Below are 24425 nucleotides of genomic sequence, written 5' to 3' on the forward strand. Positions count from 1 at the left end.
ATAAAGTAGAAAGCACCCACATTTTCAAGCCTTTAAAACAGAACAGGCTACCTCAGGCAAAGGTCCTCCTCTCCCCACTCACAGCAACCACCCAGCGTCCTGGAAGCAGGCTCCCAGCAGCTCCGGCCCCTGGCAGTCCTCAGCAGGAGTCCCAACTCAAAAAAAAAAAAAAAGGCAACTGCCGCCAACTGCCAACTGCAGGACCATTAGCTCGGCTTTTCACTTTCTCTTGCTCTGCTATGTCAGCACGTCCATGGGGCATGGGAGATCTTTAAATCCCATAACCCTTACAATTCCGCAACTAATAAGTGACAGAACTAGGATTTGGAGTCAGGATTTTAATGAAAAAATCTGTAGTTCTTTCCACTGTACTACAGCTGTGCTCATAAACAAAGAAGATAGTGAAAAAGTAGTCTATGAATATGGTCAACATTTCATAAATAATAGTACTTAAAAAGAAAAAAATAGATTCAAATTGACTATGAATAGAAGGCATAAAATAAAAAGGTTTTTAAATTATAGTGTCTTATCTTATGAAACCTTTAGGTCTCTTGATATTAAATATATTCAAAAATTCCTTGTGTAATTATTAATATAAGGAAAGCTGATGGGAAGGAGGTCTCCTTGATCAGTTTGAGTATGTTTGTCTCTATTTGACTGCATGCCATAATTGTAACTTGGTATTATTCATCCATTTCATTTCTCCTGTGTAAATGGTTAGGCCAAAGGCCAAACTCTTTTGAATAGTTATGGGTCTCAGTCAGAATATTCTTCAGTATCTCAGATCAATGCCACCTACAAAAAATATCTAAAGGACTTCATCATAATTTGTGTATGCTTCATTAAGCTATAAGCATGTGCTTGATATATTCTGTAGGGAAACTGAATGGATAGCATTTCCTAGTCTCAAACCATAAAAATTAGGTATAATTTGTAGTGAACATCTCAGAGTAGGAATTCTTGATCTTAATGTGTCATGAAGCCTTTTGGTAATCTGGGGAAGCCTTTTCAGAATAATGTTTTTAAATACATAAAATAAAATACTTTGGTTTACAAAGGAAAACAATTATAGTGAAATTTATTTATTTAAAGTTCACTGACCCCACATTAAGGAACCACTTCCTGTCCTATAGTAAATTCTCAGTTGGGGAAAATGGAAATAGTAATTATTCAGTATAGGTTATCCATACCCCTTGCTTTTTTCCCTTACCTTCCTAGTATATATTTGTTTCTTGCCTTGCTTTAGAATTTCTATCAAAAGATGGACATGTGCAGATCATGATTAAATGTAATTCTTTATGAAGTGTCATGACCATCTACCACCAAAATCTCATTCCAATGATTCTTATTCAATGGCCCTAGCTTCTGAAATGGTGTACCTGTGAATCAAAAGGTCTTCCAATCTACTGACATGAAAGTCTTTGAAGGTGAGGTCACTGGTAATCTATATGTCTGTCTTTCAAGAACGAGCTTAATTGAGAAGAGTGTTATAACTAATGACAATTAGTTGGTGGTGATTTAAAAAAAAATAAGACTAATAATAAAGACTATCTAATCCTTAAGATGTTATCTGCATCATGATGAGCATTCATATATGAAGTCACAGAACATTGGCAGTACTAAATTTGAAGAAAACACCCAATAAAGGAATCAGTCTTTTTTGGGAAAGCTCATTCAGCTTTCTACCATATGTAACATGTGTCGTTATTATACGTTTTATGGGAATAATGACCAACCAGAAAGTTGTTGTTGTTTAATTGAGAGAAGTAGCTTCTTAAATTCTTTCCATAAATATGCCTTGTAGCAAATGGCCAGGATCATGGAGAATCATACACGTGCTGGAGCCCTTCCTCTTTTCAATATAGGAAAATATAACTAATGGTATAATAGAAGGTATAGTGGAATTAAAATAGCTAACAATCTTAAAGGAGTGCTTTCAATTTTCTAAAGGTATGAGAAAATTCAACATCATAAAAGAAAATATAGTTTTCTACTTTATTTTAAAACCAAAAGAAAATAGCAAGTAAATACATGTTGAAAATGAATTTTCAATACAGCTTTTAAAAAGTTTATCCCTTTCTATTATACTTTAAGTGTCTCATAAATCTAGACCTTTAAGATTTTTTATAAATGTGAATTCCTATTATTATTGTTAATATAAATGATAAATTAGGTCTCCCTGAAAATTTCTATAATGATAATCATTGCAAATTCCAATTCCAAAGGAGGAATGTTAATAACAACAATAATAATAGCAACAGCTTACATTACTCTGATGCTTACTACATGCCAGCACTATGCTAAGCACTTAAAAATTATTCTCATTTGATCTTCACAATGACCCAGTGATTTAGGTGGGTCTAAAACCTAAAATTTAGATTTTACAGATGAAGAAACTGAGGCAATCAAAAGAGAAATGTCATAGAGCTAGTGTCTGAGAACAGATTTGAGCTCAGGTTTTCCTGACTCTAGTTTCAGTGTTGCATCCACTGCACCACCTAGTTGCCCCCAATTATCAGTGGTTGAACACCTGAAAATTTTAATGTATCATATTAGAAATATGAATATTCCTTGGCATGAAGTAAGCAGTATAGGAATGTTATTATTATTATTACTATTAACATTCCTCTTTTGGAATTGGAGGTTGCAATGATTATTATTATAGAAATTTTCAGGGAGAGCTAGTTTATATCTGCCCATCCATGCTTTCTTATCTGGTGAGACTTTTGTGGGAAGGGAATTCACATAGTACTTACTATGTGTCAGATACTATGCTAAGCACTTTTATAAAAATCTCATTGGATCTTTTTTTTGTCTATGTCTTCTTATAAATCTGACACACGTAATATATCTAGTGTTCTGTGGCCCATCTTCCAAGGCTCGCAACATCACATGGCCACCAGCATTCTAGTTGCCATTCTATGATATTTTATAGACTCTCCTTGGAGATGCAAACAAGGGAGATGATAGAGTTGGTTTTATCATCAGTCAAGTGAGCAATTATACATAAAGCACTTTGTAAAACTTAAAGTACTACATAAATATTGGCTATTTTTATTATTATTGTTTTATTATATTACAATATTATATTTCAGTGCTTATAAGACTTTTTAAAAATACCACTTGAGCCTATACTCCAAAGTTCTCAGTATGACCACTATCTCCTGCACTACTTGTGCACATATTCAGAGTCTAAACAAGGTTTAACATGGAGTCACCCAGACTCAGCACCGGTAGCCGATTTTCCATATATAGATAACTAGACCCAGTCAGGAAAACTTGGGTCTTAATCCTGCTTCTAATACATACTACCTGTGTGGCCACAGGCAAATCACTTCATCTCTCAATTTTCCAGGCAACTCTCTTAAAACTCCAAGATGTAGAACAGCTTCTGATTTCCTAGTAGAGATATCACAGATCTAATAACCCCTTTCCCTTCCCCCAACACCTTGTCCTCAAGGTTATGCTTTCCTTAACCTAAGAAATCATTGTCTGTCGTAACAGATCAAAATGAACCTTAATTTCCAGAAGGGACCTTAAAGAGCATTTTACAGATCTTTGGGTCATCTATTTGGAACTGGAATGGAATTTAGGAGATGACTAGACCAACCTCTTCATTTTTCAGATAAAGAAACTGAAACCTATAGACCTTAAGTCATTTGTCCAGCATCAGACAACTACTAAAGGCCAGGAGTAAGATGAAGAAACTGAGATGAAATGACTTGCTGAAGGTTACACAGCAGCAAAGTCAAGATGAGATCCCAAATCAGTCCTCTTGACTTGTCTTGCCACTGAATTCCTTTGACTCTGGAGTAGGGAGTGAGGATGTTGACTTTGTGGAGCTCTGCCTCACTTAAATCCAATTCACTTGCAAGTCAAGACATCCCCCTGTCATTGGTTTTCTTCAAGAGCAAAGAACAAATAGCAACAACAATGTTGGAGTCAAGGTACTATGTGTAGGACTGACTGATCAGACCAATAGGAGCTCAAAAGGCTCTACCACATGTTGGACACAAATAGCTCATTTGAACATTTGGTGATGTCTCTAAATTTGTGCTACTTTGAGCTACGACAATTCTGTTTTGCTCATAGAGCATAGTACTTTCTTTGATGTGAGCATGTCATGCTGGCAGTCCTGTGCCAGTGTCTCCATGTCTCACAATAGATTTCAAAATTCTTCAGAAAAACTTTGAGAGTGTCCTTGTATCACTGCTCCTAATCTCCAGGTAAGCGCTTGCCACGTGTGAGTTCTCTGTAAAATAGTCTTTTAGGCACATGCACATTTGGCATTTGAACAACTTGGCCAACCTCTTAGAGTTGTGCCCTCTGCAGAGATCTCTCTGTGGAGTTTTAATGCTTGGCAATTCAGCTGGAGAAAGGACCCTCAATGTCCAGTACCTTATCTTACCAGGTGGTCTTCATAATCTTCCTGAGAAAATCAAATGGAAGCAATTCAATTTCCTGCCACGGCACTGATAGATTAACCATGTTTCACAGGTATACAAAAATGAGGTCAGCATATGAGCTCTGTAGACTTGCAGTATGGTAAGCAGTCTAATACCTCTTCCCTCCCACACTTGCCTTTGGAATCTCCCAAACACTTAGGTAGCTCTGGCACTGTGCGTGTCAATCTCATCATCTATATGTACAACCCTGGAAAGTGTACTGTCAGGGTAAGTGGACCTATCCACAGCATTCAGAATTTCTCCATTTACTATAACCAGTGGTTTCATGTATGGTTTCACCACGATTGTGTGGTGCTGGCTAGTGGAGAATCTGTTGTCTTGGTGTTAATTGTTGGGTTAAAATTAGCACGTGTGTGTGTGTGTGTGTGTGTGTGTGTGTGTGTGTGTGTGTAAAAGGGGAGTGTTCTTCAGTTATTGTACTACATTTCAGTGTTTTTACTTTATGCCTTCCTTTCCATCACTCAATATTTATTAGGATCACAATATCATTTTTTCTTTTCAAGATTACTTTTAAAATGTAAATGGACTTTTACAAAAACTTGTGTTATAAATATTTACAAAAATAAAATGTGGAACACTTTACAATTCAGCTCATGAATGAATATGTCCATTGTACTTATTGGATATTCCTTAACCCCTTTCAAATAAACCAAGATTTATTTTCTCCCTTTACTAACTAGAAACCCAGGTAAAGAGACTCTAAATATGTTTGGTGGGAAATTTCACTTTCTCTGAAATATTTTTTTTTCTGCATTTTAATAGATTTCTAAAGTCAGATGCTGTTGGTCAAGAATTTTCATCAGAAATGTGGTTTTCTCTCCCCATAAATGATCCTGTTCTCCCTAGCAAATACCATATGGCTTGAAAATGACTAAACTCTTTTTTTTTCCCCTTTACTGTACATTTGCCACAGGCTGAAATCCACTGATTACTTTCCAGGTGTGTGGAAAGCAATTTCAGGAGGTGTTATACTGACCAGACTTCATCCCCATTCAGTTTTGACAAATCTGAGAGCATGTTTCATCTCTTCTGATTTAAAGCTATTGGAGTTGAATTTGTATTTTCTATCAGTACCTTAAAGATTTTTGTTTTCAAATTCTGAAGAAAAATAAAATCCACTAAAATTAGACACCAGTATTTCATAAAATCCCATACTTTGCAGGATACCACAAATGTCATGATAACTCTTTCAGGCCTCTAGGGTATATAACCCACTGTTTAAGTTCAAGCTGAGCTCCTGGTCCCTATCACTTAATTAGGAAGTAGAGTCCCAATATATCCAAGGCTTAATTTACTTCCCACCAAATGCCAGTTCCAAAAAGAGCATATGTAGGAAATAGCAAATAAACCTATGTATCCAAACCAATAACAAACAGAAATCGGGGAAAGCATACAGATAAGAATATACCAGAAATTACAGAGTAAATGAGTTCTCCTTCTGAGTGTAAGATTTACCATCTCAATTAAGAGTCCCAGATCTTATTCATGGGAAAATTCCACAAGTCTCTAGTAAGTTGGGGATATTGAAATGATTGAGGGGCCAACTGTTCTACATGTTGGCTTCTTCCCAGAGTTCCTCTCTCTTTAAGGACCTCTCCCTAAAAAGAATCTTGAACCATGTGTCTTCTTTTTTGCGGATAGGAGCCAGAAGATGAGGATGTCTTCTCCCCAACTCTTGCTAACCCACTTGCTCCCTTGTGCAGGTTTAGAATATTAAATAATCAATCTCCACCAATGAGGAAAATCTTATACAAATGAGCTTTGAGCCAAGAATTTCATGTACAGGAAGGATTCAGCAATGCTAATGGTGTTGGAATATTCCCAGGAGGTCATGAAATTTCAAAAGGCATCTAACATCAAGGAGTATTTATTAAATGTGTACACATATTCGTAATTTTATTTTTCTCACATATTTAAGATATATCTCACAATAGAACATAGCATTTGATTAAATGTTTTCCTGATATCATAAAATCAGAATCAACCAAAAATATTCATTCAATAAGCAATGGAATAGTGGAAAGAAAACTGAACTTGATCAAAAAACCCACATTAGTATCTTCATTGTGCAAAGAATAATAGTATGGACACTGACTCTAAAATCAAGGGATTTGGCCTATGCTTTATCAAATCCTGGATCTGTTCTTTTCTATGTCTGTATCCTTGGGCAAATCATTTCATATCTCTTTCTAGCCCATAAAATGACAGGGTAGTAGGTATAATGGTAATGTAAATGGGAAGATCTTTCCTGTCCATTAATAGGCCCATGTGATCTGCTTAAGTCACATGGAAGCCTAAGTAACATGAGTTTGAGTTACATGAGTCTGTTGTGGGAGGAGCTTGCTGAATGGGTGGAGCAGGAGAGGTGGAGCAGAGTCCAGAGGAATTTGGTCAGAGTAGTTAGAGCTAAGGGAGAGAGAGGAGAAGCAGGCAGTAAGGTATGAGTGAGAGGGTATTTGTGGTAAAGTTCTAGCAGGGGCAATGCTTGGGGGTGGCGTGATCTCTGCAGTGTTATTATGTATAGATTTCTTTGTTGCCATGATGGATTTGACTTTCTGGTGTTGGGATTCATCTTTCTGGTGTTTGAATAAATGCTTTGGTTCTGTCTTCCATGTGGAGAACATGTTATATTTTGCAATTCAGAATTATGCCAGAATATGCATAGCCACTGTAGGTGCTGTGAATATCCTGTTGGCAATACAGTAGGTGATTGCTGGGTTATTTTTTGAATTGGTAATGTTACTTAACTACTCTATATATAAAATTAGGGTAATAATATCTGCCTTACTTATCTCATAAGTCATTACTGAGTCTCCTTTGTATATATGTGCTTCCCTTACAGATATTTCAAACATATCATGAATGTAGGATTTTTTTTTTTTGCTTGGACAAAAATATATTGTGTTAGATAATGCATAGAAGCTCATACTCAAAGTGGTTTTTGACAATGAGAGGGCCTTTTTTTCAGTATAGCAGGAATAAAATATACACAGATCACTTTGGGGACATTTTGGCTCAAAGATAAGCAAGCAAGTCATCGGTCATTAACAGCGAGAATAGGTTTAATCACATAACTGTTCTGCACAAGAAACTCTTATAGGTCAACAACTCTTATAGGTTAGGCACAGAAAGCACATACATAGAGAGATGACCATGCCTTCTCAGTCTCCTTTGCTGGATCCTCATCCAGATCAGACCCTCTGTCCTGGACTCTTCTCTTCTCCCTCTGTACTACTTCACTTGTTGATCTTATCAGTTCCTTTGGAATTAATGGTCATATCTATGCTGATGATTCTCAAATCTACCTATCCTACCCAACCTCTTTGCTTACTTCTAATCTTATATCTCTAACTGCCATTCTGACATCTCGAATTGTAAGTCCAGTAGTCATCTTAAACTCAACATGTCCAAAACCAAACTTATCTTTACCCATAAATACTACCATCCATTCTAAATTCCCTTTTATTGTCCAGGGCAATACTATCCCCCAGCCCTTCAGGCTTAAAACCTAGTTGTCATCCTCAGTTCCTCACTATCTCTCAACCCCCATATCTAATCTATTGCCAAAACCTGTTGATTCATCTTTACAACATATCTTTAACATGCCCCCTTATCTTCTCTGATACTGCCACCACTCTGATACAGACCCTTATCACCTCTTGTGCAGACTCTTACAGTAGCCAGTGGGTCTGTCTGCCTCAACTGTCCACCTACTCCAATCCATCTTCCATTCAGCCACCAAGGTGGTTTTCTAAAGTGCATGTCCATCCATGCTACCCTCCTATTCAATAAACTCTAGTGACTCCCTGTCATATCCAGGATCAAATGTAAAATCTTCAGGCAGCCAGGTAGCACAGTGAGTAAGAGCACCGGCCCCAGAGTCGGGATGACCTGGGATCGAATCTGGGCTCTGATACTTAGCACCACACCCAGAAATAACTGGCACTGTAACCTTGAGCAAGTTACTTCACCCCAATTGCTTTTTAAAAAAGTGTAAAATCTTCTATTTGGCATTCAAAGCCCTTCATAACCTAATGCCACTCCTGTCTTTCCAATCTTCATATGCCTTACTCCCTGTCACAATACTCTTTAATCCAATAATGCTAGTCTTAGTGTCAATTCTAAGCTCCATGCCTTTTTCTCTGGCCCAATTCACCCCAATGCCTGGACTATTCTATTTCCTCATCTCTTCCTAATGGCTTCCCTTGGCTTCCTATAAATTCCAGCTAAAATTCCATCTTCTACAGGAAGCCTTTCCCAACCTTCCCCCTATTAATTCTAGTGCTTTCCCTCTCTTAATTATTTCCCATTTCTCCTCTATATAGCTTGTTTTTACTTATTTGTTTCCTTGTTGTCTCCTGCTTTAAATTGTGAGGTTTTTAAGGGCAAATAACTGAATTTTGTTTCTTTTTGTATCCCAGTGCTTAGCACAGTGCCTGGAACATAATAAGTGCTTAATAAATGAAGGCAGGGAAAAGCTTTTATCGAACACCTAGGTCATGGTGCTAAATTATTTACAATTATTAACTCATTTGATCTTTCCAACAAACCCATGAGGTGGGTATTCTTAGTAGCCCCACATTCCAGTGAGCTAAATGGAGTTTAAGTGACATGCCCAGGGTCACAAAGCTAACGTCCGAGGACGGATTTGGACTCAGCTTTTCCTGACACTAGCCCCAGTGCTCTATTCACTGAATCTCTTGCTTCCTCAGCTAGGTAAAAAGAAAAATAAACCTCATATTTTATATGAAATGGGGCTGCCCTAGTTAATACCAGTATAATGTAAGGTCCTTTAGAAGAGGACTCCCAGAATTTAATATATCTGGCATGTAATAGGTATTTAATAAATTCTTGCTGAATAATTGTAGTAACTCATGACTCAAATGCTACTAAAGCTCTGGCAGTGACACAAGGTAAACTGCTTTCTTCACTGAGCTGAAACCCTCTTCCACTCTATTCTTTTTGCTGTAGTGCTTTTTGCTGCATCTTGATTTTATTGTTACTAGACCCTCCATTGCTTCTAGATGTCTGCTCTGCTAATATCCTTCTGTGCTCTCTGTTATGTGTTTTAGCTGCTGCTACTGTTAACTGTTTTCTGTTATGTAAACCCTTGCTAGGCACAGTCAGACAGCTAGACAGGAAAGTGTTTAAGCATTTTAAAATTTATCTTGAACTATCTATTCTCCCTGTTCTTTCTTATTCTTTTAGTATAATTCTTAACTGAGTTATAACCACAGCATTTATATTTTAATTACTCTCATATTCCTTGTCCAAGTAAAATAACCTCATGGGTTCTACTTACCAAAATATCAGAGAAGTTTGGTTAAAAAAACTATGGTATGGAGTATCTTTCTCACTGTCTCCACTATCTACCATACCTCTCCTCTTCTGTACAAGTCACAGAAGTGGGACTGACTGGAGACAGTCTGCTAAAATGGATGGTGACCTTGCTGCTACTTCTTACCAGTAAATTCTTGTTTTTTGTTAAAGCTTTTGTTCTTTGCACACCAATCCCAAATTGATACTGCCAAATATAACTGTTTTTTGAGAAGTGTATATGCTGTATTCTTTCGTCCTTTTTATATTTTCTATTTCTGGCTCAGGGTACTTACACATTTTTTTTTACTTCAGACAACTTATAAAATTATTTTTAAAATTCAACTAATCTAGTTTTATAGTAGGGTTGTTTCTTAATCCCAAGCCTAAAGCAATGTTGGGATACGAGTGGAGAAGGTCAACCTGTCCAGTTCCTCCTCTTCCCCCTGAATGCCAAATAACTCACATTTCTGGCAGAACCATAGGTTCAGGACCAAGGCCAGCTTTCAAAGCTTCTGCAAACACCTGCTATTCTCTAAAACAAGCTTAAACTGGGATGGCAACGAGATACCGTCAAATTCGCAGACTTCTCCATGATTGTTGCAGACAATCAGAGACAGACTTCAGTTTCCAAAATGCCCAATAGAATGCCAAACAGGTGGTAACCATAATTGGGGGTCATAAAAACAGTAAACAAGTGACTTTTTTTTCTTTAGAGAAGTGAAAAGATAGCTTTATGCTGTGTGAGATGGAGAAAGGCTCTGTTTAACCCCATGACAATAAGTTATTGAAAACCTTCAAGGCCCCCTAATTTTCATGACCTATGGAAAGGTAAATAAAAACGAATCTTCAGAGTTTTCTGAATGGTCCTCAATTAAGTATTGACTAGAGTGAGCTTTCATTCGACTGTCCTTACCACAAAACACAAGTAGTAATGACTTTATTTCAGCACTGAGGAAAATTAAATTCTATTAGAAACACTCAAAGACAAAATTGGCTTATAAGGCTGCCTTGGATACCTACTAAGAAGAAAACGATAACTTTTGTTATATGCACTGGAAACATCTAGGTTTGCTCCACTAAGCAATTTATCCAAAAATAAAGGGACAGGCTATAGCATACACTGGCAAATATATTTCTTTGAACTTCATAGTTTCTCTTATTGTGGCTGTCACTGCTCACCACTTCAGCTTTTTTTGTGCTTCAGTATCTTAAAGACTTTCATCATTCATCCCCTGTGAAAAGGAAATTTCATAATAATAATGAAAAAGCTTACTGTTGATCTCCATTTCATTCTGTTGTCTCATAATGCCCTTTGACATGTGTGCAAATATTATTTCAATAATACTGCTATTGCAGAACACAGCCCTACATACATAAATTCAGAGGCATTCTCACAACACACAAAGCAATGGTTTTTGCTTATTCTTAACTTGGAAAACTTCATTAATAGGCAGTTTAAATAGATTTAAAATCTAGTTTTTGATATCTTAGATAAAATAAAAATAATACCTTGCATTTGTATGATGCCTCACAGATTACAAAGTTTCCCTTCATATGTTACCTCATTTGATCTTTTGAATAATCTGAGAATCAGTGTGGAATAGTGAAATAGTCTGGCCTGGAAATCAGGAGGTCAGTGTATATGTGTCCTACTTCTGATACATGCTACTAACTTTGTGACACAGGCAAGTCACTTAAATGTCTTAGTGTCCCACCAACAACACTCTAAGACTATGCATTTCAAACTGAATCTCTGATTGAAAGCAGTCAAGAGAAATACCTCATCCTGATGAACAAAGTAAGGTGAGAATTTTTATCTACATATCAGAAGTGAGGGAAAAAAAAGACATTGAAGGGAGCTGAAAAGACTTAGTTAAGATTACACAGACACACAGTGGAGGAGTCAGAACTGATCTGATTATAAGATCACAGAATTTCAGAGTTGAAAAGGAATTCTTCAACCATCTAGTCCAACCCTTAGCCAAAAAGTAATTTATGCTATAATAATTCAGATGAGCAGTTAGCTAAACTGCTTAAAGACTTCCAACAAATGGGAACCCATTTGCACTCAGAACAGCCTATTCTACTTTTGCATTACTAAAATTGTATCTTGAAAAATCCATCCAGCTGGCCTGGAGTCAGAAAGATCTGAGTTCAAATGTAGCCTCAGATACTTGCTAGTTGTGTAAGCCTGGACAAGTCACTTAGCCTCTGCCTCATAAATAATAGCACCTGCCTCACAGAGGATTTGGGGGGATCAAATGAAAGATTGTGTTTGTCCTTCATTTTCAAAGAGGACCATAACATCAGGAAAATAATGAGAGGACTTACAGTTGACTTTCATTTGAGAGAGGGAGGGCCATGCAAGGTCACCAGCCTCCCTTTCTCCTCCAGAGTCATCAGGGTTCAGTGGCCTGATATTCATTAGAATGACTGGAGATGACCCAGGATGCAATGGGAGACCTTAGTCCTTTAAGGCTAAGGCCTTTTTGGGTTCTCACTTTGAGAAAGGTAATGCCCATTCAGTGAATATGCCTCTTTAAGAAGTGAATCAAGGGATGGATCAAATGAAATAATATTTGTGAGAAGCATTCAGCACAGTGCCTAGAATACAGTAGTGCTATGTGAATGCTCACTCCCTCACTCCCATCTTGCTCTTGTTTTCTGACTTCTGGGGCCAAACAGAACAAGCCAAATCCCTCTGCCATATGATACCATTTCAAATACTAAAAAAGGGCTACTATGTTCCACCTTCTTCTGTAGGCAAGATATTCACCGTTCCTGTCATCAATTTTTATATAGAATAAACTCTTATTAGCAACATTTGAACACTCTCCAGCTGTGAAACATTTTCCTTCTCAAACTGTGGTAATCACAAATGAACACAACACTCCAGATATGGTCTAACCAAGGCAGATATCAAGTGTGATCAATCATCATCTTCCTGAAAGCTCTATCTGTCAATGCAGCCTAAGATCAGGTTCACTTTTTAAAAATTCCTTATCACAATCTTGATTCATAGTGATACTATCTTGCTATCCACTAAAAACCCCAACTTCTTTTTCACATAAAATATTTATCAATGCCTCTCCCATCTTATATTTAAGCTTTTGAAACCATATGTAAGATTTTGCACTGATCCCTATAATTTTTCATCTTATTCCAGCAGATTCAGACCAGGGTTCTAGACTGCCAAGATCTTTTGAAATCCTGAAATTATCCAATTTGTTATTACCTGCCCATTGCCCTTTCTACTTTATCACATTATCTCCATGATAATGCTATCTGAATATATAGCTTTATAAAAAATATCTCATGTAACATTTTTACATTTCATGTGACAAGTTTACAAAGTGTTTTCCCATGTTATCTCACTTGACCCTCATGTTGTGCTCTGACCCAAGTCATCCAGTTAATAAGTAGCAGAGTCAAGAAATTCAGATCTCACTCATGTATAGATTTCTGACAGGACCCATAGAAATATAGCAAAAATTAAAATTTATTCCAAATCAATGGTATTATGAAAATTAGAGGTGGAAAAGGTCTTTCAGAAAATCTGCTCTATCCTCTAGGGATTTTGGCCAATTGCACCCAACAGTGCATTTGTCAATGCTTTTATGTCGTGACAAAACAGCACGTTAGATATAGAACAGAAGTCACCAGTGAAAATGAGTTTAGAAACTATCAAAAAATACAGGGCAACTCATAAAAGATAACCTTCAAATCAAAGGGGCTGCCTATTTTTAAAATTCTAAAATAATTCTGTCAACATAAGAAAAAGTTCTTCACAAAAGTTCTTTTTTCTAGCAAGTACATTATATTTTTTCAACAAAGCAACACATTTCTCATACTTAGTGAAAAACAGTGACAATATGTTTAATCAGCATAATTGATTGTAAATTAAAATAAAGGCAGACAAAGAATGACCCTGAGCAGCAGTGAATCTCTGGAATAGAAATGAAATGATGCATAAAATGAAATGGTTCATAAAAATTATAAGTAACATATTTTCAAGAAATACAAACTTTCCCAAAAAAGCTATCTGTTTAGTGCTTACTGAATTCATCCATTACTTTTACTTTTGAATGAGGGATTTTAGTAAAGGCAGTCTATACATGAAGGCTTTATAAAACTGCCTGCAAAATTAGTGCTATTCCTTTTATCTTAGCCAAAATAAAAATATATTTTTTTATTAAGTCCAGTGCCTTTCCTTTAAAAAATGCTACTCTTACACTTTGGAATGGCAAGGAGCCATTTCAAATTGAATGAGTGGCAGTCACATGTACACAACTAGTAAGTCACATTCAAATCTGCATATAAATCCAAACAGTCATCCTCTGTAAATGAGAGAATCATTTATGTTTTCTAACAGGACAGTGCTTTCTCTAAAAGCTTCTGGATACCCAGAGATTTCACAAACTAAATGGTTGAGCAAATCTAGTAAGATAAAAATTAATAGATAAACACAAAGTCTTATACTTAAGTTAAAATAATCAATATTCACAAACATGAGATGAGTGAACCATGGCAGACAGCAGTTAATCTAGGGGGGAAAATCATGATTTTAGTAAGTCACAAGCTCAAAATAAGTCAACAGTGTGACATGATGGTCAAAAGGCTAATGCAATCTTAGACTACGTGTACTAAGAAAGTTATAAAGTCCAAGATTCCACAAGAGATCATCCCAATGTACTTTACTCTGGTCACATCACATCTGGAATAGTGTGTATTGTCCATGGTGCCCACACTTTTTAGAAGGATATCAATAAGAAGGAGACAGGTTTAGGCACTATAAATACCAGTGGAAGGATCTGTTTAGCCTGGAGAAAACAAAACTTAGTAGAGACAGGATCTCTATCTTCTGGAATTTCAGGATCCATCACATGGAAGAGAATTCAGATTTTTTTTTCTACTTGTCCTTTAATGCAGAACTAGGAGTAATGGGTCAGAGTTTCAAAGAGGCAAACAGAAGCTTGATTTAAAGAAAAAATTGCAAGTAGTGGAGTAGGCAAGGAATTCAGTCAGTACTTTGGGTCGTACCCTCCCAATATTTTCTCAGATCTTCTGGACAAGGACTTACAGGCCAAGGGAAATTAAAAAGAAATGTAACCTTCTACTTCCTGCTATGATAGTCTCTGCCACAGGAGTCATAGTAGTAATCGTCACATGCCCATGAAGAAAGTTCTCCGTTTTCTTGTGATTTCAGAAAATAATAGAAGTCTTACTTCCCCAAAGCTCCATACAAAAATAAAAAATTCCCAGATTAACAGAACAAGAATTAGAGTTTAAAAAACTTAATCTCTTGGGGGTGGCTAGGTGGCACAGTGAATAGAGCACCAGCCCTGGAGTCAGGAGGACCTGAGTTCAAATGTGGCCTCAGACACTTAACACAAAACTAGCTGTGTGACCTTGGGCAAGTCACTTAACCCCAATTGCCCTCCAAAATGCAAAAAACAAAACAAAACGCACTCTCAAGATACTAAATTAAATAAACCATAAATAACCTCCTAAAGGAAAAGAAAAAGAAAAACCTGGATCCAGAGGATTTATAGGCAAATTCTATCAAACTTTCAAAGAATGATGAATTATAATATTACTTAAACTGTTTCCAAAAGTAGGAAAAATGAATCCTAGTCCTTCTATGTTGCAAATATGTTCTTGCTTCCTTAACCTATGCAAATGCTTCATATTATTATAGTTCCATGTAATATAGTATGGTGTCCTATCTTCCTAGCAGTGAGCTCTACTGACTCCATCAAGACAAGAAACAGGAAATATCCACATTTCCATTGCCTGAGAGGCAAAGGGAGTGACCTGATTGAAATATGGATCTCATTCTTCTATAAAGATGGGGGAAATGGTTCTATAGGAAAACTAAGAAGTAATAGAAAGTTAAGGGTGCTGCATGTGTACAGGCCCTCAGTTAATCCTACAGGACTGGGAATGATTGTCCCCTTAGAGTCAAATCCAATTGTGATAGATACCACCTCTGAAGTGAACTTAATCTCCTTTTCACAGTCAAGGGTATGCAGCATTAACACTTCTGAAGTTGTAAGGGGACTAGATCTGCATGCATAAGTATAGCCGACTGCATAGGAATAAAGGGACAGACCTAGATAAACATGCTTAAGCATTAGATGAAAGACTGCAAAGGGTAATGATAAAACCCACAGTCTCCAATTAGAAAGAGCACTCTGATGATAAGCCCAATGGCATGCTCAGGCCAGGGCAATACTGTCAGAGTGAAACAAAAAGTTGGACTGCTATCTATAGCAGCTATTTCATGTGTAGAGAGAGAGTCATCGAAATTTGCTATTGAAAATATTCTGATATTCTACAATCGAAATAACATGGCGTATTTATTTTTAGATCTAAAAGTGATTTTAAAGTAGATGATGTGATCTGGTGAAAAAAAAATTGTTCGATTATAAAAATAAATTGTCATTCTCTTCCAATTCCTTTATTTTGCAGATGAAGAAACTGAGGCCCAGTTCCATGATTTATCTGTAGTCATACAACTAGTTAATAGTTGAGCTAATGCTAGAACCCGTATGTAGTTCAGTGCTTGGCACATACAAAATACTTAATACTTTTCATTCATTCATATCAATGGACATTTAACCATCACCTATTATATGACAGAGACTGTCTTTTGTCTCCCAGTCTAGAGTTCCTTCCATTTTACTTCCATTACATGTTTAGCTAGCTTCTCAGTAGGAAAAAAAAATGTATTCAAGACATACTTTTAGACTTAATCAGCATTGTTAACATTCCCTCCGTTATTTAAGCCTATACAATCAACAAAATAATAAATCAAAGCCTTATTTGTAGTTTGCTGATTTTCAAAGTATAAATGCTCACACTGAAAATTTAATAACCTACTCTCCTAAGTTGGTACTAGCAGGCTTCAGCACACCACTAAAATTTATACCACACAATTTTCACCAATGAAATCCATATTGAGAATTCACATGATAAGAGAAATCCTAAAGAGCAGACACTTAGCTAGGACTGGAAGAACTGGAACAAAAATTTAGAGAGTACCAAACATCACCTTCATGCACCCACTTCCTCCTTCACTAGCCTAGAAATTTCATAGTATCCCAGGGCTTGCTTCCTCTGCACACCGGAATGGCATGATGAAAAGCATGCTGAATTTGGAGTCAGAAGTTCCAGTTCAAATTGTGACTCTTCAACTTACTGCCTGTGTGACCTTGGACAAGTGACTCAACTTCTCTAGGCTTCAGTTCCTCATCTATATAATGAGAAGGTTGAACTAGATGATTTCTAAGGTCCCTTCCAGCTCTAAATCTCTGGTCCTGAGATCCAGTTCCCCATTACCACTTGCCTAGATGAAGAAACTACTCCAAGGAAACTCTTATAAGACTGATTGTGTAATACTTGATTAATTTTCATTATTGTTTATCTTTTCATGTATGTTAATCTTGCTTCTCCAATAAAATGATCAGTTATTTCATGAATATATACATATGCATAGATGTGTGTATATATGTATGGATGGATATGTATATATTTGTGTGTGTCTGTAAGATATACATCTATAATAATAAATATGCAGCTGCTGGCGACCTATTGCCTATGAGCTATCCTGCAGATTTCAAAGTGCAAGCATTATAAGGATGCCGTTGTTTTCATGATCTTCAAAGAACAAGATTTTCTGAGGATGCTTAGTAAATACACAGCTCCTATGCTAAAGGAAGGAATAGTTTGCAAATATAGCATTATTTAGCAAGGCTCTTCCTGGGCATTCATCCTCTTCAGCTAAATTGACAGGAATGAATAATGACTAGTCATATAAACCCTAGACACACTAACATGGTTTATTAAAGGTTTAGGGTTCAATTCAAGATTATTCAGTCTTTAGCCAGGCAAACCTCTCATTATCTGAAAGCTAGTAAATAGCCATCATAAAACTGTCCCCACTGCTATACCTTGTGTTTCTATTTATAATAACCTCTCTCCCATGCCAGACACAGGGTTCATCACATGTGATTATTTATATCCTTTTCCTTAGAAATGCTAGAAGGTATGACTATACTAAAATCAGACTCTTTCCCCTTGGGTTTCAGTGAAATGAAAAGTTTTGCTTTGCTATTATCTTTTACTCCGAGTGGCATAAAAGTGAAACTGATTTTTAAGGGAAACTTATGGTGTAACTAGAGTAGTTCTAAGAAGTCATTAGGAATGTCAATGAAATGAGAAGTGCTCTGTGTTCAAGGACATTAATATTGTTACACCTGTCTTATCAATTAACTTTAATTATGACTCACAAATGTTCAAGTTATGAAATGGATTGCCCTAGACACATATCAATGAAATGGATTAACAAAGGGATAAATGATACTTTGTGTATGTGAACTAAACAAAATAAATGTACCTCCTGTCTGTGCCCTGATGAGCACAGATTTAGGATTGTAAGGGATTGTATTTACCTCATCTAATCCAACCCCTCATATTTTTTTGTTGAACAAGCTGAGACCCAGACAAGTTAAGTGAACCACCCAATTTGACCTTGCTTCTTCATATCTCTGTCATGCCAAATTGACTTTTTTTTTTTACCAAGTCAAACAATGAGACTCATGGGTTGAGGGAATCAATCAATAAGCATTTAATAAGTACCTACATCTACTATGTGACCAACAGTGTGTTAGATACTGGGTATATAAAGACAAAAAAAAATGTCCCAGTCTTCAAGGAGTTTATATTCTATCTAGGGAAACAATATGTAAACATATAAGTAAATACAGCACATACATAGTTGATATTAGGAAATTTTGAGGTAGGGTAGATTCTAGCAATTGGGAAGATGAGGAAAAACCTCAAGTACAAAGTAATATTTAAGCTGACCTTGGAAGAAGCTGGACACTCTAAGTAGATGTGAGGTAAAAGTGTATTCAATGCATAGTGTTCAAAAGCAAAGAGATAAAATCCTGTAGGCATGATGTTCCTGGATTGGTAAAGCATTTAACAGGGTGTCTCTTGGAATCCTTATAGATGATAGTAAAATTAGGTGGACCAGAAATTGATTGAATGACTGAACCCAAAGAGAAAATATGAATGTTTAATATCAACTTGGAGTGAGGTGTCTCCTGATGTACCCCTGAGATGTGTCCTTGGCCCTGTGCTTTTCAGCATTTTTATCAGTTACTCGTATTAAGAGATAGAAGGCACAGTTTCAAATTTGCAGGAGGTAACGAATCTGTTAACTAAGTCATTTTAAAAAAGACGTAATAATGCATGAATAGGGATAGGCACTGAACTTGTAATTTCTAATGAAACATACACACACACACACACACACACACACACACACACACACACACACATTAAGTATAGGAAACACCCAGAAGAGGAAAATCCTATTTCAGATCAGCACCTTCTCTTCTATAATCTTAATTGCCTGGAGTCTTAAGAGGTTACTCATGAAGTAACTCATAAAAGACACATTTGATCTACCTGGTTCCAAGACCAGCTCTCCAGCCACTATACCACATTGCTTCTCCTGGTTAAAATTTTTATTCTTTAAATATAACTGGCTGATAAACTATATCTAGAAATAAGGTTTTTTTCTTATTCTCTACACATTTCATATTTCTTTAAGACACTAAAACTTCCTTGAAACGTTTTACCTATCCATCAGCTTCAGATAAAATAGAAATCAATTCAGCATACCTTTATTTTTTAAATTTTTAAAAACATTTTTATTTAAAGTTTTCAGTTCCAAATTCTATCCTTTCTGCCATCTCCTTCCCCTCCCTGAGACTGTAAGCAGTAGATAGGTTGTACATGTGCAATTATGTAAAACATTTCCATATTAGTCATTTTGTACAAGAAGAATCAAATAAAAGAAAAATAAAAGTGTAAAATAACATGCTTCCATCTGTGTTGAATTAAATATCAGTTCTTTGGAGATAAATAGTATGCTTCATCATTAATCCTTTGGGATTGTCTTGTATCGTTCATTGTATTGCTGAGAAAAACTAAGTCATTCATAATTCTTTATCGAACAAGATTACTGTTACTATGTGCAACTTACTATGTGCATTCTTCTGATTCTTTTCACTTCATTATGCATCAGTTCATGTACGTATTTACTGTTTTTTTCTGAAATCCACTGTTTCATCATTTGTTATAGTACAATAACATTCCATTACAATCATATGCCTTAGCCTGTTTAGCCATTCCCCAGTTGATGGGCATCCCTTTGATTTCCCAATTATTAACCATCACAAAAAGAGCTACTATAAATATTTTTTTGTATAGATAGATCCTTTTCCCTTTTATTGAATGTCTTTGGGATATATACCTAGCAGAGGTATCACTGGATCAAAGGGTATGCATAGTTTTATAGCCCTTTGGACATAGTTTCAAATTGCTCTGCAGAATGGTTGAATCGGTTCACAATTCCAGTGTCCCAGTTTTCTCACATCCCCTCAAATATTTATCATTTCCCTTTTCTTTCATATTAGCTACTCTAATAGATGTGAGGTTGTGCCTCAGAGTAGTTTTAATTTGCATTTCTCTAATCAGTGTTGATTAAGAGCTTTTTTTATATGACTATAGATAGTCTTGATATTTTTTAAAATTCCCTTTTCATATCCCTTGACCAATTACCAATTGGGGAATGACTTGTATTTTTATAAATTTGACTTAGTTCTCTATATATTTGAGATGTGAAAGATTTATCAGAGATACTAATTGCAAAAAAATATTTCCCCAGTGTTCTACTTTCCTTCTAATTTTGGTTGCATTGGTCTTGTTTGTACAAAAACTTTTTAATTTTATACAAGCAAAATTATCTCTTTTATATTTTATAATGTTATCTATATCTTCTTTGGTCCTAAATTCTTCCCTTATCCAATAATCTTACCAAGTATTTATTACATGCTCTCTTACTTTACTTATGATATTACCCTTTATGTGTAAATTCTGCACCCATTTGACCTTTTCTTCATATAGGGTGTGAGATTTTGCACTATTCCTAGTTTCTGCCATATTGTTTTGTAGTTTTCCCAGCAGTTTTTGTGAAATAATGAGTTTTTGTTCCAAAGCTTGGATCTTTGGGTTTATCATATATTAGATTACTATGGTCATTTACTATAATATAATTTGTTCCTGTTCTATTCCACTGATCCACCACTCCATTTCTTAGCCAGTAATAGACTATTTATAGTATACTTTATAATATAGTTTGAGAACTGGAATTTCTTTCTAATTTTTTTCACTGATTCCCTTAATATCCTCGGGCTTTTGTTCTTCCAGATAAATTTTGTTATCTATTTTTCTAGTTCCATAAAATGATTTTTGGTAGTTTTATTGGTATGGCACTGAACACATATATTCATTTAGGTAGAATTGTCATTTTTTTATATTGTCTCAACCTACCCATGAACAATTAATATTTTTCCAATTGTTTAGACTTGACTTTATTTCTTTGAAAAGTGTTTTATGCTCATTTTCATAAAGTTCCTGGGTTTGTTTTGGCAGGTAGACTCCCAAGTATTTTATATTGTATCCAATTATTTTAAATGGAATTTCTCTTTCTATCTTTTGCTGATGAGCTTTGATGGTAATGTATAGAAATGCTAATGATTTGAGTGGATTATCTTGAATCCTGCAATTTTGCTAAAGTTGTTAATTGTTTCAAGTGGTTTTTAGTTAATTCTCTATTATAATATCTAGTAGATTCTCTAAGTATAACATCATATTATCTACCAAGCATGATAGTTTTATTTCTTCATTGCTTATTGTAATTCCTTTTTTCCCCTTCTCTTATTTCTATAGTTAATATTTCTAGTACAATATTAAACAATAGAGGTGATATTGGACATCCTTGTTTTATCCCTAATTGTATTGGGAAAGCTTCTAGCTTACCCCCATTACAGATAATGCTTGTTGATGATTTTAGACAAATATTACTTATCATTTTAAGGTCAGCTCCATTTATTCCTCTGCTCTGTAGTGTTTTTTTAATAGGAATGGGTGTTGTATTTTGGCAAAGACTTTTTTCTGCATCAATTGAGATAATTATATGATTTCTGTTGGTTTTGATATTGAAAGGTCAATTAGGCTGACAGTTTTCCTAACACTGAACCAGCCCTGCATTCCTGGTATAAATCCCACCTGGTCATAGTTATCCATATATATAACTTGTTATATATAACAAGTCATTCTTGGGGCGGCCAGGTAGCACAGCGAGTAAGAGCACCGGCTCCAGTGTTGAGAAGACCTGGAATCGAATCCCGGGTTCAGACACTTAGCACCCACCCGGAAACACCTGGCCGTGTAACCTTGAGCAAGTTATTTAACCCCAATTGCTTAGGGGGGGGCCAGGTGGCTCAGCGAGTAAGACCACCAGCTCCAGTGTTGGGATGACCTGGATGACCGGGCTCAGATACTCAGCACCACACCCAGAAATAATTGGCTGTGTAACCTTGAGCAAGTTACTTAACCCTGATTGCTTAAAAAAAGAAGTCATTTTTGTTATATATTACTTTTATCTCCCTGCTAGTATTTTATTTACAATTTTTGCATCAATATTCATTAAGGAAATTGGTCCATAACTTTCTTTCTCTGGTTTGGCTCTACCTGGTTTGGGTATCAGCACCATATTTGTGTTGTAAAAGGAAATTGGTGGGACTCCTTCACCTCTTTATCCAAATAATTTATATAATTTTGTGTTTGATTTTTCTTTAGATGTCTGGTAGAATTCACTTGTGAATTCATCTGTTCCTGGAGATTTTTATCTTAGGAATGTTATTGATGGCTTGTTCAATTTCTTTTTCCAGGATTGGGTTATTTAAGTATTTTATTTCTTCTCTTAATATGGGTAATTTATATTTCTTGTAGATATTAATTGCACTTAGATTGTCGAATTTATTGGCATATAAGTGAACAAAATAGCGCCTAACAATTGTCCTAATTTCCTCTTCATTGGTGGTAAGGTCACCTGTTCCATTTTTGATATTAGTAATTCGGTTTTCTTCTTTCCTTTTTTAAAATCACATTAATCAGTGGTTTCTTTTATTTTTCCCCCCAAAAAAACCCAGCATCTACTTATATTTATTAGTTCAATTATTTTCTTACTTTCAATTTTACTATTCTCTCCTTTGATTTTAAGGATTTCTAATATGTGGCTAAATTAGATTTTTAAATTTATTCCTTTTCTAGTTTTTAAAATTTATATGCCTAATTCATTGATCTATTTTTTCTCTGTTTTATTAACGTAAACAATTAAAGATATTAATTTCCCTCTTAGTACCATGTTGACTACATCCCATAAATCTTGGTATGTTATCTCATTGTTGTAATTTTCTTTAATGAAATTGATTGTTTCTATGATTTGTTCTTTTACTCACTTGTTTTTTAGGATTAGATTATTAAATTTCCAATTAAGTTTAATCTCTTTCCATTGTCCATTATTGAATATAATTTTTACTGCATCATGATCTGAAAAGGATACATTTAATCTTTCTGTTTTTCTGCATTTTGTTGTGAGGTTTTTTTATCTTCAAATATATGGTCAGTTTTTGTATAGGTGCTAGGTAGTGCTGAGAAAAAAATATTCCTTTCTGTTCCCATTCACTTTTCTCCAGAGTTCTATCATATCTAACTTTCCCAGAATTGTATTCACCTCCTTAAATTCCTTATTATTTTTTGGTTAGTTTTATCCAGTTGTGAGAGGGGAAAGTTAAGGTCCCCCACTAGTACAGTTTTATTGTCTGTTTCTGCCTGTAATACATTCAACTTCTCCTTCAAAAATTTAGATGCCATACCATTTGGTGCATATATGTTTGGTATTAGTTTGGCTTCATTGTCTATGGTACCTTTCAGCAAGATATAGTTTCCTTCATTATCTCTTTTAATTAGATCTATTTTTACTTTTGCTTTGTCTGAAATTAGAACTGCTACCCATTCTTTCTTTGCTTCAACTTCAGCATAATAAATTCTGATCCAGCCCCTTAACCTTACCCTATGTGTATTTCTCTGCTTCAAATGTGTTTCTTGTAAACAACATATTGTAGGATTCTGGTTTTTAATCCATGCTGCTGTCTTCTTCCATCTTATGGGTGAGTTCATCCCATTCATATTTATAGCTATGATAACCTAACTATATTTCCCTCCATGCTATTTTTCAATTGTTTATTTCCCTCTCTCTTTTACCTCCCATGATTTTCTTCCTCACAAGTGTTTTAGTTCTCATCACCACCTTCCCTTTTCTTTGGCTCCCTATACCCCTTCTTTTATCCTCATCCCTTTTTATTTCTTTATAGGGTAAGATAGATTTCTATATCCAACTGAGTGTGCATGTTAATGCCCCTTTGAGCCAATATTAATGAGAGAAATCTTTAAGCTTCACCCACCCCCCATGTTCCATCTTCCCCTCCATTATAATAGCTTTTTTATGTGAGATAATATTCTTACCCCTTTATTTTGATTTGGGTTTTGGATTTTTTGTTGTTGTTTTTTTCATGGAGTATCATCCCATCAAAGTCACCTTATACCCATAGTTTCTCTCTCTACATTCTACATATGCTCCTTCTAATTGCTCTTATGGGAATAAAGTTGTTAAGAGTTACAAATATTATCTTGTTATATGGAAATACAAGCAAATTAATC

This window comes from Petaurus breviceps, unplaced genomic scaffold (assembly GCF_028583685.1).
Source record: "Petaurus breviceps papuanus isolate PSGF00001 unplaced genomic scaffold, PetGlider_PUasm1.0 90769, whole genome shotgun sequence".
Taxonomy (NCBI): domain Eukaryota; kingdom Metazoa; phylum Chordata; class Mammalia; order Diprotodontia; family Petauridae; genus Petaurus; species Petaurus breviceps.